The following is a 17,952-nucleotide window of genomic DNA, read 5'->3' on the forward strand; positions in this document are numbered from 1 at the left end:
AATAGTGAAAAGACAGTTTTGTCTAAAGAAAAATCTTTTCATAAAGGGTAAAACGTTCAAATCAATTTTATGAGGGTATTCACACTTTTAATATATTATACATTATAGATATAAATTATAGATATAGTTTACTGTTAACATTAACTAGTCTTGCCGTCAAATTATTTCTCAAATTCATTAATGATTACACCAATTGATATGGATATCACAATAAGATATGCACAAGTTTTCAAAATGGATAATGAATAAGTAATGAAGGGGAAGGAAGTATAAGTTAGGCCTTTCTAGGAATAGTTTGATTCATAGTTCTATTGCAAATATGTGATCAATTTTTTTTTTTTCTTCTTATGACGAAAATGAAAAATAAGAGGAAATTTGTGACCAATCAATCCAATTGGGCGAGATGGTTGCCAAGAGTGGTGATTTTGATTAAAAAAAAGTGATGTTAATCGTGATCAATGCGGTCGTTAGTCACAAGCAAACTTTTCAGAGAAATTGCCTTGCTCTATAATTTGATTGAAATTATTTAACAACAATTTCAATTTAATTGGAGCTTAAGTTAAAGCTCCAAAGAAAGAAAAGAAAAGTATAAACCACGGAAATCCCTTGTAATATGAAACTATTTACAGAATCTCCCTTTAGGTTTTCTCTCTCCCTATTTTATAAAATATTGTCATACATTAGGATGTTTGTTATACATTGATTGAATGTATGATAAAATTGGTTTACCTACAATTATAGGAAGGGGAATCAGAAAATATCTTCCTACTCCTTTAATTGCGCTCTTTAATAACCTGTAATTAATTATTGTATGAGTTAATATAGTCACTGAAATTTGAATTTTAAAAAAAAAAAGTGTTAAACATTAGTTCTAATTGTCATCTATGTTGAAATACGTTCTTCAAAAAAAATTCCTCTTCGATCGTGATTTTTGGGAAAAAAAAGATGAACATCCCCATATTGTTGCGTCATTCTGGTGTCTGGGAGACCGAAATCAGTTATAAAGCATACAAAAGTGATGTCATTATTGTTTCTGAAAGTATTCACTTTTTGAAATTGATTGCAACAATCGCGATGGAATTGAGTATTGACGAAGTTCGAAAAAAATTGAAGTTAAGTACATCGTTGATGGTAATTCTTCTCCAATTATCATAAGGAATGATAATGGAGTGAAGGTTTACATTGAGTTGAAGAAACAATTTACGGGGCTTGTTAATTTTCCACTTTGTATAACAATTTTCAACAAATCAAATAAAGATATCGAGTTTGATAGTGAAACTGGGCCAGTACTGTGTATTGAAGGTAGTGAATCTGATTCGGTTGCTTTAACTGTTGTTGAAACGCAGAATCAGTATTCACTATATGTTCCAAAATTTGAAGTTAATAATTTCATTACTGATTGCAAGAACACTGAAATAAAGGTTAACCAACTTTATAAGGATAAACAAACTTTGGTATCGGTTATGACAAAATATGTGATATCGAATGGCTTCAACACCTATTCTAAACGATATGACAAACAAAGGTATGAAAAAATAATTTATTTTTATTTCTCGATGCTTTAAAGGATGTTTTTGTTTTGTAATAGCCCTTGTTAATGGAGTTTTGGTGATGACGAAAGTTCTAATTTTTATTGTTTGTTGTTTCATTAACAATGTATAATATGTCATCATAGGTTCGAACGAATGTATAAATAAATTGTAACAGGTCAATTTTAGTATTTTTATTAAAATTATTAATTTTATATGTATATTAATAAATTGTCAACATGTTTAAAAATATAAATGCAGCTATGTGTTACACTGTCATAACAAAGATTGTAAATGGGTCCTCAAGGCGTTTTCGATGAATCATTTGAAAATCTTTGTGATAAAGAGATTTGATTCGGAATATACATGTCATCTGAGTGATATAGTACTGAATAATTTAGTTGCGACAACAACTTTTGTCAGTGAATTTACAACACCAAAATTAATTAATTACAAGAGAATGCACACACTCGCGTACATAATTGAAGAGATGAAGGTTGTTTACGGTGTTGATATTAACTACATAATGGCTTGGTGGGTAAAATAAAAGACAATTGCGATGCTTAGAGGTGGACCAGCTGATGAATATCGAAAAATGCCCCGGTATATCTATATGTTGAATCAGGTATATCCTGAATCATACATTCGAATGCGTAAGGCATTAGATAACGAGTTTAAATACTTGTTTATTGACTTACATCTCATGATAATGGGTTTCAAATTTTTTCGACCGATTGTAATTGTAGATGGTGCATATTTAAGCAGGCCATACAAAGGAACATTTGTATCAGCGAGCACTCTTGATGTTGCAGGTATTATACAATGCTTTTAAATCCTTTTATTTGTTCATTGTTCATTTTGTATGTATTCGAATTGATTATACGTTGCTCTTGTATGTATATTAAAATATGAACTTGCCAAGTCAGTACATATATTATTGACGTACTCATTTACATTGGATTTTTTTTTTATATATAGGAGGTACCAATTTTTGTTTAAACAACATAAGAAATGGCATATTCATGAAACATAAACTGTGTAAAATTTAAGTAACTTTTGCTATGTGTGTTATGTGTATGAGTAAGGATTATACGTTAGGGTGTATGTATGATGTTATAAAATACCCATATTTTTTTTATCAACATTATGTTTAATGGTTGATACATTTACTAATAATTAAATGTATGATTTCTTAACAACATGTTTATAATGTATGATGTAGTGGTATACGTTATAAAAATGTATGATGGTATATATTTTCGTTGTTTTCAATTAAGTCATAAAGGTGTGACAACACGTATGATGTTATGTAATTCTAAAATCATTACACACCTGTTCAATGGAGTACCTATATTATTGACCTACACATATTATTTTAGTTTTTTATGTAGGATGTATTCTTCCATTAGCTTACGGTGTTGTGGATTCGGAGAACGATAATTCGTGGACTTGATTTTTTAGGAAAGCATTTGGAGAACGGGACAATATGTGTGTTGTATCGGATCGAAACGAGAGTATCATAAAAGGCGTGAGCATTGTTTATCCTAATGTCCCCCATCTAGCCTTTATTTTGCATTTATGAAAAAATATATGTAAATATTTTAGAAAAAGTAAAGATAGACTTAGTGACCTTTTTTATTCCATGACTAAAGCTTATAGCATAGAAGATTTTGATTACATTATGTCAAAGGTTGGTAAGGTTGATCCCAGAGTTAAGAACTATCTGGAAGAACCTGGTTATGAAAAATGGTCTCGATGTCACTCTCCTTTTAATAGAGGTAGAATAATGACCTCAAATATAGCCAAATGTATTAACGGTTGTTTGGTAGAGGCTAGAGAATTTTCTATTTTAGGTTTCCTTGAAGAAGTTAGGATTTTATTTGTTGCATAAAATTGTAAGAACAGTGAAATTGCATCTTATACAAACACAACACTTAAGAGAAGATTTCAAGAAATTCTGACTGATGATGAAGTTAAATCGTTGTGGATGACGGTATGTATTAGAATATTTATGTAATTAAATATCTTTTATAGTTGTTATAAATTCGTATACTATTATCTGTATAAAATGATTCGTTTCTAACTCGTTAAGGCAGCTGATAGTTATCTGTACTTTGTATATGAATCAGGAAGGAGGTACATTGTTGATATTGATCGTGGCACGTGCAACTGTTGCCGGTATCAAATTAATGAAATACCATGTGCACACGCAATTGCCATGTTGAAGAGTAAAAATGTTGATGTAAAAGAGTATGGACGTTACTGCTCAGAATTGTACAGTCCAAAACCATTGTCAAAACGTATGAACTCCCGATAGTTCCTATGTCGGACATGAAGGATTGGAATGTTCCAGAATTTGTTGATGCCGAAGAAGTTTTGCCACCCAAATACAAATGACCACCAGAAAGGCCAAAGAAAGGAAGGCATTTGAAATCTAGTGAATCACTTACTGCAAGTTCAAACCATTGTGATAAATGCGAGCGTTTAGGCCATAATCGTAGGACGTGCAATTACTTTCTAAAAGAATGTTGAAGAAGATAATTTATTGTTCTAAATGCTTATGATTAGTTTAGTTTTAATTGAATAATCATTTTAATTAGTTTTTGTTGATTTGCTGGTTGTAGTTTAATTTATGTTTTTAATTGTTATATGATATTTAGTTTTTAATCTATGTTTGACATTTTCTTAACCAATTAATACAATTTTCAAATATCATATTTTGTTACTTTATCACTTATAATTATAACATAGTTAAATGTGTTTATATACTATGTAATTTGAAAATTATTATAGTAAGTAGTAGCTGTAAGTTTCTGATTTTACACAGTTACCCAATAACCTGTCTTATATAATTGATGTAAGATATACTATTATACTTTAATAACATGTATGATGTTAAAGTAAAACCATTGACTATTACCTAACCATTTGTATCAGTTTTTGATTAAACAACATAAGAAATGACAAATTCAAATAACAAAATTTGTGTAAAATTTAATTAGCCTTTGCATTATGTGTTATGTGTATGAGTATGAATTATACATTAAGATATATGTATGATATTATAAAATGCTCTTATTTTCTTATCAATAATACGTGAAATGGCTGATACATTAAGTAATTACTAAATATAAATATTGTAACAGTATGTTTACAATGTACAATGTAGTGTTATACTTTTTAAATATTTATGTTTATATACTTTCGTCGTTTTCAATTAAGCCGTGAAAGTGTGACAACATGTATGATGTTATCTAATAGATTTTTCAAAAATAATTTGATACATATTCAATGTATAATTAACTTATAACATAATTTTCAGACTGATAAAAATACAACGTTTTACATATAAAATAATATATTAATATGTAATTTCTTGTTATACGTTGTTAGTTATATTATGTTAGGCAAAATGATTAACTCCCAAACTATATAGAATCAGGACAATATAGTATATGTAAATGAAAAACAGTTCTTCAAAACATGAAAATGTATTAGAATAAAAAATGACATTCATAAAATGTAAATTAAAATCCAACATTCAAAAACCAATACTATATGTAACTGTTTAACAACAACTACTTAAAAATCAATTAGACTGCTATAAGAACGTGCTACTCTAAAGTAACAATTGCACTTTCATCAGTTGATTGGAGATAACTATTCCTTGGCCGAGGAGGATCATCATTATAACTCGTATAACCTTTCTCTGACTTTGTCACTTCGTAATGCCATAGTAATAAAGCATACCATGCACGTTGACTTTCAGCTTCAAAATTACATGAATGCACTTGTTGCGCTTCGCTCAATATTTCTACATATACAGCCACAAAGATCCCGCAGTCCCTGATTTGATAATAAAATAAAAGAATAATACGTTCAATAATTATACCGTGATTATACATGTTAAAAAAAATAAGAGTCACTTAAAAACTATCAGACGCTTGCTTTGGAATGTTTTGAACATATTCAACATCAAATGGGTTGTGACTGATAATACCAGTTTGCAGATCAAACTTTTTTTTGTATGATTCAAGTGTTGACCAGTCAATTTGCTTAGTCTTTTCAAATAAACCACTGTCTGACAAGTAAGTAGGCAGTATTTTTACTAACTTTTATATTTTGTTTGGTGGTTCACTTTTTATTTTACTTGACAATGATTCATACACACGTATCACTCTTTTCTTCAACACAATTACAGCTAATACCCAGTGAAATTCTTTTCTACAGTTAACAGGAACATATACCTTATGAACCATATGCCATGGTAATCCCGCAGAAATACAGAATTCATTAATTATATATGTAATAGCGTCTTCATTTTTAGCCACAACAATAGATTCTGCGTAGTCTTCTTGCGTGAATATCTGATCTGTTTTAACAACTGAAAAATATAGATTGTATGTCTTATCGATACATGTTTTGAAGCAATAGCTGTTTATTGTATATCTATAAGTATCACACTGTTTCATTCTCAAGTGGTAGAATATCACATCTAAGTGCTACATGTTAAAAATGTTAAAAAATATTAAACACTGAAAGAAAACAACATATGCTTTAGTTATTATTACGTATTGATCAAGAACATTAATGTATGAATTATTACCACTACATGTATGATATGTAATTATACATCAGACCACATGTATGATATTTAATGATACAACAGATTCTATGTATGCTGTAATAATAAGTACATTTTAAAAAAAAATTTAAACATGCATGAAATCGTTTTAATTTTTATTATGTAACAATATCAAGTAGAACATGGTGTTATACATAAGACTTTTTTCATGGTGGTTATGTGATAGTAAAAGATGGTACATGTTTGAAAATTTAATATACATAGCTATTAATGTATGAAATAGAGACTGATTATATTAGTTCTAGCTAAGACAATATACTACATAATACTTGCAGTTATGCATCTTTTCAAATTCAGCAATAATACTTCAGATAACACTTCATAATTATACTTCATTTTCAAATGTATGATGTTAGTTTTTATAGCAGATTCTATAAGTAACACAAGATTGTAAGAGTTTCATGTTTTATATGGCATTATAGTAAAGTTTTCAACAGTAACCAAAGTTATAATATGAAACTAATTTAGTTTAATTTACCTCATCATTACAACATGTTTTGCATTGCGACATCAAGTAGAACCAATTTTTTGATAGTACCTATGCAACGGCAAAGTCCAACAGAGGATGACCTAATCCTGAAGCATTTTTAAGATAATGATTGTCCATTTATTTCCTGCAACATTCACAAGGATTATACTTCACCAAAATTTCTGCTTTCGTAGTATTCTCAATAACTTAGAAAGGTTCAAAATAACTTACTTGGCAGCATGATATTTAAGTAACCCAATTTCAAGCCACTGAGAATAATGTCTGATCAATTGATTAGGCAATTCTTAGTAAATAGTAGAACCATCAAAAGCATACATCTGCTTCTCTTCATTATTGGAATTGCCCTCATATTTAGAGCTAGATTCAAAATTTGTGATGTATGGTGACCTGAAAATTCTCGACTTCTTTCGATCTTCTTTTACAGGTGCTTTTGTGGCTTCATGTGCTTTTACGGCTTCACGCTCCCTAACTTGAGCATCCGAAAAATCAGGTGGAAATTAACTGTCTGAAGTATCCACTGACTTTCCGTCACTATATTTGGTGTAACAATAACCAATGTCTTTGTAGTTGAGGGTGTTGACAACCCAAATAATAGTACATTTACAGCGTCTTGAACAAACTCTGTTATTGTGCGCCGACATCATCTTACAAACAAATAGATGAATGTGTTATGTGTAAAACAAACATATTAATGTATAACGTTAGTTATACATAAACAACAGTTACGTTTATGTAAATATATTTTGAGTAAAAAAGCAACATGAATGACAAAAAGATATCTGCAAATCTTTCATATTAGGACTTTGCTGTATTTTCAATTCTTCAGCACAACCTTCTTCTTTTTCGACAATATGCTCATCCTATATTAAATAACAATCAGCTTGTTTGAACACTTATTCAAAGTAATACGTAGTTGAATGAAACAAAAATATGTACCGATAATTTAAAATTGCTATCTATAAAAAATGCATATGAATGTATAATATTCTGAACTAATGTATAACATATTATTATACATTCCAATGAATGTATAATGAAACTGTAATAGCCCCAAATTAAGATAGTATTACATTGTACATTATACATAATCCATTATACTTGGGTACAGTGAATTCATATCTTTTCAAACAGTCATCATCACCCAATATTCATAAAGACCAATATTACTAATGCAGAATACGAAATAACAACACAAATAGAAATCATGGTAGAATGAAAATTCAAAAATTTAGATATGCAACTAAGAATATTATGATCCTTTTTTATCATTAATAGCTGGTAAGTTTATGTAGATAGTTTTGAAGTAATAAACCAGCATGAGTGACAAGAAAATAACAACAAATCTACCATTACAGGACTGTGCCGTTTTTTCAAATCTTCAAGACCACCTTCCTCTTTATCAGTCATAATCTCATCCTAAAATAAATAATAATTAGAATGTCTGAACATTTAATCAAAGTAAGACAAAGTTGAATGACAAAAAAAATTACAACAGTGATTTGCGATTGTTGTCTGTAAGAATTCCGTATGAATGTATTAACATTTTTAGATTTGTAAGGTGATTGAGAAATGTTATTATATAACTAATTGTAAATAACATAGATATGTATAAGGATATTCATAAAGAACATTCATTCAGTGGAAGAGACTAGTAATATCAATAATGTATAACATATCATTATATATTCAACTGAATATATAATGATACTGTAACAACCCCAATTAAAGTGTTTTAACATATTGATATTCAGCTGAGAACTTTATTACCCTTATTCTAAAAATAACATGTGGTACATTTATATATAGAGAATTGGAGTAACAAACCAACATGTGTGACAAAAATATATCGATAAATCTTTCATATTATTACCGTGCATGTTTTTCGATTCTTCTTCACGATCTTCTTCTTTATCAATCATATTCTCATCCTATAAAAAATGATAATAAACATGTGTGTACATTTAATCAAAGTCATATAATGGTGAATGGAAAGCTTTTTTATAATTGAACATCTATTAGGCATGGGTGTGTATGTATAAGCATATTTATACATACTATATATATGTATAATGTAAGTCATACAGATCAAAATCCATTTGAAAACACATAACATTTTTATATATCAATGGAGATTCAAAAATATTATTATATAACTAACATTTGCATACGTAATGTTAATTTGGTATATCTTCTGTTCGCTTTGAACCTCAGTTGTTGTTGGACATTCAGTATGCTTGTGTACACATTCTTGTATCTCTGTTTTCAAAGGTTAAAGTACTGATAGTTCATCATTTTTTATTTCAATGAATGGTCTCTTATCCTCATCTTCATGCTGTATAACAATCAAACAAAAATAGTTTAGGATATGAAAGTTATACAGATTTATGGTAACACACACCAATATAATTGAGATAAAAATTATCAGTAAATCATCCTTATATACACTGTCATTTTTTCAATCCTTCTTCGAGACCTTGTTGTTGATCAACAATTTTCTCCTCCTATATAGCATGAATAATACTAATGTATGAGTATTTATTCAAAGTATCAAAAATTTAAACGAATTAATATTTTATACCGGTGATTCTTTGTTCTCTTCTTTCTTCAAAGTTTTAACGACCTCAACAGGTATATTGGAGATTAGTGTTTTCAACTCAACAATCTACTTATCAACCTTATAACGTACAAATAAAAATAAGATATTAGAAACAAGTCATGTTTTTCAAAAAGAAAAAATTGTGAATAAGAAAGTTAACTTACACATGTTTTGATGTAACTCTTTGTCTGCTCCATATCTAAATTAGATTTAGAAGTCCCTTCAGGCATTGTGAAAGATGAAGAAACAGACTTGAGTTGTTCACGCTCAAGAGACACACCAATTTGTACTTTATCTATTGATTCCTTTTGGTTTTTAGAAAACATAACAGACACACAACGTACTAAAGGAGCACGTGTTGATTTCTCTCCATCCATCACTGCTGGACTAACTTCCTGAAACATAACTGTCTTTCTTCTCTTCGATGCTTTTTCAGTTTATAAAAGTGACGCTAAACGATCCTTTCTTAGAAATTTCCGCGTAGGTCTAGTAATGAAATCATCAAAGTCTTCAGCTGCAGTGACAACGCGCGGTTGATCTTCATCGACTGACCTGTTCAACGTTGGAGCAACAGATGTGAAAGCAGCAGATGTATGATCAAATATCTAAAAATCTTTAGAGAAAGACAAATTTAAAGTACGAACTTCTTCGCTTGTAGGTTGTAAATTCTTGTAAGAATACTGAAAAAAATAATTTCAAAATGAAATATTAACGCTTCGATAAATTGAGTAGACAATGAAAATAATTAACAGGCTATACAATTACCTTATTGAACATGTCAAACATAAAAGATTCATACTTAGGCCTGGTACATTCCACAGACCAGTTGAGTATTCTTGGGATGATGTTTCTTAGTCACAAAGTAGTTTTTTTATCTACATCAGAGCAACGCTCAAACATCCAGACATTTAGAGAATGGAGCATTCCACTCAAAGAATATAACTGATTTGCCACTCTAAAATCCTGCCATCATGAGTTCGTCAACTTTTCAAATGTAATCTTCTCCCATGGAAAGTGTATGTATCGACCATCCTCGACCATCTGGAAGTGAGCTACACTGATAGGTGCTTCCTTATGCTGAGAAAACTTGAATGTATGAACAAAAAATCATATCGTAAGGTTCAGAGCATCTTCAGAGTTATTGTAGTTTTCCATCTTCACACGTGTTATCAGTTTTGACCTAGTTATTCCATCTCCAGATTCAGAAAAATACTTCGACATCAAAGAAGATTTTTTCGATGAAGTATACATATACTCATCAATATCACCGGTGCATTTAAACCAGTGGTAATGGCAAATTCAAGCATGGTAAGTTTCAGAATGTTCCCCTGCTCCCACACATGAATCTCGTCCTTAATATCCTGTTGGATTTCTAGCATAAGGATACATTTTGAAATCTTCCCTATCCAGTTGCACTGTGGCAAGTCAAGAAAAATCTCAAATAACGTATTTCTAAATTCTCCTAAAATGTCTTCTCCAAAATAAGACTTTATGTCTTCAGCAAAATCATGGTTGCATAAGCTACCGATATGCAATGAGTGATCCGGGACTTTGTCTATACGATATTTCTTGCCCTGAAATAATAAAATAATACAATAATTACACAATAGTTACACATTTTTGAGGAAAACTTATACAATTAAATAGTAAAATGCAGTAATGTATAATGTAAACTTATACAATTAAATAGTAAAATGCAGTAATATATAATGTTACATACTAAACTATTTCACCTTAAAAACATGTATGATATATAAGCTATTCAGATGTATAATGTCACCTTATACACTATTAAGACACTCTAAAAGTATAATATCAAATAAAACATAAAATGTCTATTATGTATAATAAGAGCATGAAATGTATAACATAAAGAAATATATATCAGACTAATAATATTATACATTAGTATACGAAAATATGCAATGTATAATGTCAAACTAAACATTTCATCTTAAACATATATGACATATAATCTTGTCATAATGTATAATGAAACCTTATACAATACGTAAACTTTCTAACTGTATAACCAAAAAAAAAAAAATGCCTCTTATATATAATAAGAACATCCAACGTATAAAATATTAAAATGTACAACAGAATACTAATATTATACATTAGTGTTTCAAAAAATTAATGTGTTTCAATATATTATACACTAATGTTCCAAAGTAAGTAAAGTATAAGGTATAATCAATACCTTCGGAAGACGTGATCAACCAGAATCATCAAACATCTTTTTATTGGCCGCTTTTGAACCTGACTTCTTCGATCTAGAACTGGACGCTTCCTTCAATTTCTTCATTGTTTTCGGGTCGTTTTGATCTTTGAATGATTCTCTGTGAAATTGAGTTCTTCAAAATCAAATGTACCAGGAACAAACCCAGCGAAAATATCTTGTGTTTGAGAATTCGACTGACTAAGTCCTAAACTAAAGTTAGGACGAAAATCCATTATCAATTTTACACTAATTCGATTAAGCTGAAACAACTACAAACCAAGGAAATAAAAAATCGAACTTGTACTATTTGAAAAAAAAAAACAAAAAAACAAAAACATTAACTATGAAATTTGAAAATACCTGCAAAATAAATTAATTTCGTAGAAATGAACATGCATCCATAGAATAAACGGGCAAAATCCTAAATTGGTAAAGTTGGAAAAAAAATCAAATTAAGCTTCAAAACTTACAAATTTGTAACCTCCAAGTACATGTAACTTAAATTTTACTGTGAAAAAAGGGATTCAAATATGGAGAATATATCGGGTGTGTAGTGGGAGCATATGGAAAGTAAATTACGGAAGAGAAAAACCCTTTCTTAGATGCATAATGTTTAAGAGAGAGCAAGTTGAAAAAAAGGAATTTATGTAAATAGTTTGAAATTTGTGTAAATACTTTACAAAATTGATATATAATCTAATAAGGTAACTTTAGTTTGCGTATAGATGTAAATTTTAGAAAAGAAAATCTATTTGGGTCTTGTTTATCTGCAGTGATTTTCTTCACAAAATTATTCCGGACAGAGGACAAAAACCAAAGTGGACAATAGCTCTTAGCCCACTTGCTTAATTGTGACTAGCTAGTAGGATTGAATTAAGGACCGCTTGGTCATGAAACAAAAAATATATTCATTTTATTTGATATTTTTAAAGTTGAAAATAGAGTTGGAGTTGTGTTTGGTCATAATATTTTAAAAATGAGATATTTTTGAAGTTAAAAATATATACAGTGAAAATAAATTTTAAAAAATTTAGAGTTTCGTGAAAATTAAGTTATTTTATGAAAAATAAAAAAAAATTAGACTTTTTAAAAAAAATAAATTAAAATAGTGAAACACCTCTAAGAGGTGTTTTTCAAAAATTCAAATATTGTGAAAACATTTTTCAAAAATATTTATGACCAATGAAATATTTCAAAATAAAATAAAAACATATTCTGAAATATTGTGAATAATATTCATCGCCAAACACTACAAAAAAGGTATATTTGTGGGGGTTATATTGTGAGGGTGCTTGAAAACCCCACAAATTGTATTAAGTTGCAGCGGTTTGCAAAACACCTGCAATTTAATTTATTTTATGGCGATTTTGAGTTATACTGTGAGAGTTTTTAAAACCCTCAAATATTATTGTGTTATTGCTAAAATATTTAATTACCTTATTTTATTTTTAATCTTTTCGTACCAAAAAAGAACGCGGAAAATTCTCCCTCTTTTTTTTCATTTTAGTAAATTTCTACCTCTTCTGATTTCAATTTCTAGGTTTTCTCATTTAACTGTAGCTAAGCAGCACTCTTCTCTCAACTCAATATCATGAAATTGTAAGTTCCTTTGTCTTTCCTTTCCTTCGATTTATGTTTTAGGAAAAAAAATATGTTAATTTTCATGAAATTTTTGATGCTCAAGAGGAAAACATTTATGGAAGACCTGATATTTTGATTAATTATGATTTATGAAAGGCATAGTTTTGTTGTGCTTTGCCCCCACGCCCTCTTTTGGTGCATGAATTTTCTCTCCATTGTTGGATTAGGGCTTCGAATGAGGTCCCAATAAAGTTAAATCTCTCTCAAGAAATTATAAGGTTGACTTTATTTTTCTGAAAAAAATATTCACAGTCCGCTATAATTTTCCATCGTGATGAATCTTTCAAGGTGAACCTTTGCTATTTTCTGTATTTTAAGAATTTACTTGACTCGGGTGTTGTAAGAATTCACTTTTCTTGCTATTTAAGCTCTTTGGTAGTGGTGAGTTTCAAGTATTTTTTTAAAAATTATGATACTTGTAGATGAAAGTTAATGTACTTGTGTTTGCTTCATGAGAACTATATTGTACTTGTATCTTTAAGTTGTTTCTTGTACTTTAATTTTTCACTTTTGTAAAAATAAAATTTTTGTTGCTTTGAATTTCTTTTCCTTGAGCCGAAGGTCTATCGAAAATAAGCTCTCCGGATTGAGTAGAATCTTAGTACAGTTACAGGCCATACTGCTCGGAGGTCTAAAGGGGATCTCTCTCCATCTTCCCAGATTTAGAATTTCATTAATAGGTCTATTTTTTTCTCAATCATATTGACTCCTCGATTCTTCGAGGCAAGTTAGACCAGCAATGCACTTAGCTATTGAGTACTAACAGCCTGGGATTTGAGTTTTCTTTACTAATGTTGTTCAATTAGATTTTGGAGACATGAATACATCATTAACACCTTTCCTAGTTGATTAGGCTCGAAGATATATTTAGAGAGGAGTAGGTATGACTAGTGCTTCAGTATCCAAATGTATAGAATAATATCTCATTTGCAGATTTCATAAATGAAATTATTTATTCGATTGAAGATGTGAACTCATATTGCCATTGTGTATCAGTTCATTTTAGTGGAACTAATATGATGGTCCTAGTTAATTTTATATAATCTGAACTATCTTTATTTGTGCAACATAACTTCTAAGTCTTTTTTAACTTTCCTTATTTCACTGCTTTCTAGGAGAAAAGTAAGCTAAAGGAAAAGTTTCTCTCTATATTCTTGTCGAACCTCAAAAACCAAAAGACCCTTGACGAGGTACACATTGTCATTTCCTTGCTAGATTCAATTTCAGATTGCGATATTACAGTCTCAATCTGACTTGTAATTTTTATTAACTCTTGTTAATATTCACTGAAATTTGATTTTGTTGCTCTTCTTATTCTTTATTCTTCCTTAGAAAGTCTGTCTTTTCTTTTTCTTATTATCAGTTGACTAATATTTACCATTATTGTGATTTTTGATCTTGAACTATTGGATTGAAAAGAGGATAATGGATAGTGGTTGTTCGATATCAATATTCTCTTTGACTCGGTAGTTAATGGTCAAATTTTATTATTTCATTAATTGATCTGTTGCAGCTCACTTTGAAAAAAACTTACATCCGAATTGAATGAAGAAATTTATTAGAGAATGAGCTTTATTGATGACCACGTACGTAAAACACATGTCAAGTATTTATTTAATGGGTATAGCATTGGAGGTGTAGGCAAGTTTGTTCTGTTAAGTATTACGATTAGTGATTCATATTGCTTGTTATCAAGGGCAGGGGTGTAGGCAAGTTGTTCTGTTAACTAATCTTAATTAGTCTCTGGATGCTATCAACTAAGTAAACAGGTTATTTTCTTATGAATGTGCAGTCATGCCAAAGGTTAAACATTTTAAAAATTCATTAAAATCAGCTCCTACACCACATGATGCTAATGGACATTCTTTATGATCAATAAGTCCATCTAAACCTTCTATTGGGCCTTCAACATCAATACAATCTCCTCTACATAATGTATTAAATCCCTCGCGAATTGATGAAGTTCAACAAGTACAAGCTCCAACTCAACCTTCCAATTCAAGCGCAGTATCTGAATTTGTACCACATTGGAGAGAACAAACAATTGGTATACGGCTTAAATACTTAACTGGATTATGAATTTTTAATTATTTTTCTCTTATAAATGAGTAACTTATTTGTTTATAACAGACTCAGAAAACAATATCGAGAGTATTAAGCTGAAGGTAGCCGATGTCAATTACCTACCTTTAGGAAAACGTATAATTGTGGACTTTGATGAATATGATGCAGCAATTGGGGCAATGCAAGGGTTGCTTGCAGGATATTGTGAAACATTGACATCTGATTGCAATTTATTCCCTATTAGTTTTGACAAGTGGTTAGGGCAAGCAGGTGTTCTTAAAAAGTACAAAGAAGACTGCTTCGAGACAATTTTAAAGATACTAATTTTGTTATAAATATATTTATTCACAACTGCCAGACTTCTATACAAGTTTAGAAACTAACTTTGTTTTACTCTTTGAAGCCTCGATTTTTTTTAGGACTACGGAAGCCATCACATACAAATCTTATACTTCTAGCATTGGGAAGAAATGGGCTACACGTAGACTAAGGGCGTATGATGAATTTGATGATCCAGCCAAAAGTATTAATGAATTGTTAAATAATGTGACAAAAGGTATAAAAAAAGATCAGTGGGCTAGTCATATTGCTTATCGTAAAAGACCATCAACAATTGTAAGATTTTAATTTTTTTACTAAATTTTATTGTTATTTTAATTAAATATTAGATTAACTTTCTAAGTTTTAATTTTTTTTTTCGATAGGCGCTTCGCAAAAGAAATAAAGAAATCTGAAGCAAGCAAGAAATTCCACACACTGGAGGCTCAAAATCATTGGCAAGAAGACGACATGAGATAGTATACATATTAACTTACAATTTTTTACTTTTTCTCTAATTTAAATGTCTTACTATAGTTTATTTAATATTTTTTTCTTCATTTTTGGCAGCAGGAGTAAAACCTAGTCGGGGACAAATGTTTCTCGAAACTCATAAAAGAAAAACGGATCATTTGTAAATGAAGAGACAAGAATTATAGGGGTAAGTTTATCTTTGTTGTACCTTTTTTACATTGATTTTGTTGCTTTGTATTAAACCTTTTTCATCTCAATCAAAATATACAGCAATCATTAATCCTTTCTCAATTAAAATGTACAAAAATCATTAATCGTTTCTTTTTTTTCTGCTTCTATTGTCTGTTGGTCTTCAGACGTATGTATAGTTTCCTAAATATCCATGTCTAGGTTTAGGATTTCTTAATTAGCTAGTGGTCTGTCTTTATAGCTTTTTCGATGATTGTTTAGTGAAGATCTGGTGATTTACTGATTAACAAAATGTAATGAAAGGATGTTCTTTGCTAGGTTTCAGATATTGACGGATGTATTTTGTTAACAAAAATAGTTTAATGATGTAGTTTAAGTTTGAGATATAGTTTAGGATGATTTTGGCCTAAAATCTTTCAGGTGGAATAAAGATTAGAAATTGGATTATTTTGGTTGTGTTCATAAAGCTTAGCTTATTCGGAAGTAGATCAGATGCACAGAGAAATTAAAATATATTATTACTCATTAAAATAAGTATACTTGTAGATTTTATGATTATAAAGGACAGGCGAGAGCAGTTAATCTGTGTATCACCTTTTCTTTGTGAGACATCAGTTTTTTGTTTGACATTATGGATCTTTAAAGTTGGTGTTGAGGTCAATCTCTTGTTTGTTTGGTATCGTGTTACTATAATCAAAATTTATTGTCTAAATCTCCATTCACAGGTACTTGAGGGTATCCTAACGTTATCTTTGGTTACTAATTAATAATTTATCCACTGTAGGAATAAATTGAGCCACATGTGACTCAATGTAATGAATCTGAAGCTTCCCCTAGTGATATTATTGGCAAGTTGTTTGGGGAAGAGCACTCAGGAAGGGTACGATGTTTAGGTATGGGAGCAGTTCCTTCAAACACATTCAGGAATACCAAACAACTCCTTAGTAATCTGAATGTTTCCTCATCTAATGTTGATGTGTCATCCTCAACTGATACCTATTTGCACCAAAAGGTCTCTCGTTTAGAGTACCAATTAGAAGGAGCTTTGTACACTTTGAAGAGTTACATGATATCAAAGGAAGGAAGTGTTCCTGATGAATTTATTGGATTATTTACGCCTCAACTATAGGTAAGAAGTAAGTGTACATCTAAGTAGATGATTATTAATAGATTTTTCATCAAATATTTATTTCTTTATTTCAACCGAATGATGTTGAGAGCGAGCCTACTTCACCAGTGGATATAAGCGGATCAACAAGTGGCAACGAAACTAATCGTCTACAAAGTACTTAATTTTTATGTTGTTTAAATTATGGAATCACTTTTGTGGATTTATATTACTCTACTGTTTTACAAATAGTGAGTTAAATTTTGAAATGTGGTATTTGAATTTATGTGAACTGTAGTTTGGGATATGGTATTTGAATTTAAGTTAACTGTAGTTTGAAATGTGTTATTTAAATTTGTAACTTTTAATATTATTGATATTTTCAATGCGATTCAATTTACGTCTTATAAGTTATTTGGGCACATGATTATAACATAGCTCTAATTTAATCATACAATTAAAAAATATATTAATGAAAAAATAAAATTACACTGTATAATAAGTTGGATTACAGCGTTTATAGACCCCCACAGATGATTATATTTTGAATATTAAGATTATATTGTGTAGGTTATAAACCCCCAGTAATTATATTTGAAAAAAATAGAAATCATATTTTAGGGGGTTGCAAATCGTCAGCAATTGCTTTGAAAAATCGCCACAATGTCGGAATT

General features: G+C 29.8%; 1 long non-coding RNA gene across 2 annotated transcripts; it reads left to right on the plus strand.

Annotated features, from left to right (window-relative positions):
- The first annotated feature begins 12,789 nt into the window (after positions 1 to 12,789).
- Positions 12,790 to 17,611, plus strand: LOC107867416. Of its 2 annotated transcripts, XR_001673182.2 has the most exons (7): positions 12,790 to 12,863; positions 13,025 to 13,083; positions 14,241 to 14,315; positions 15,593 to 15,804; positions 15,894 to 15,986; positions 16,078 to 16,168; positions 16,955 to 17,611. It is a non-coding gene; the product is annotated as an uncharacterized LOC107867416 (long non-coding RNA). The 2 variants fall into 2 exon arrangements; XR_001673181.2 differs by having other exon boundaries at positions 12,828 to 13,083.
- Positions 17,612 to 17,952: the final 341 nt, after the last annotated feature.

Source organism: Capsicum annuum, chromosome 4, assembly GCF_002878395.1.
Source record: "Capsicum annuum cultivar UCD-10X-F1 chromosome 4, UCD10Xv1.1, whole genome shotgun sequence".
Lineage (NCBI taxonomy): Eukaryota > Viridiplantae > Streptophyta > Magnoliopsida > Solanales > Solanaceae > Capsicum > Capsicum annuum.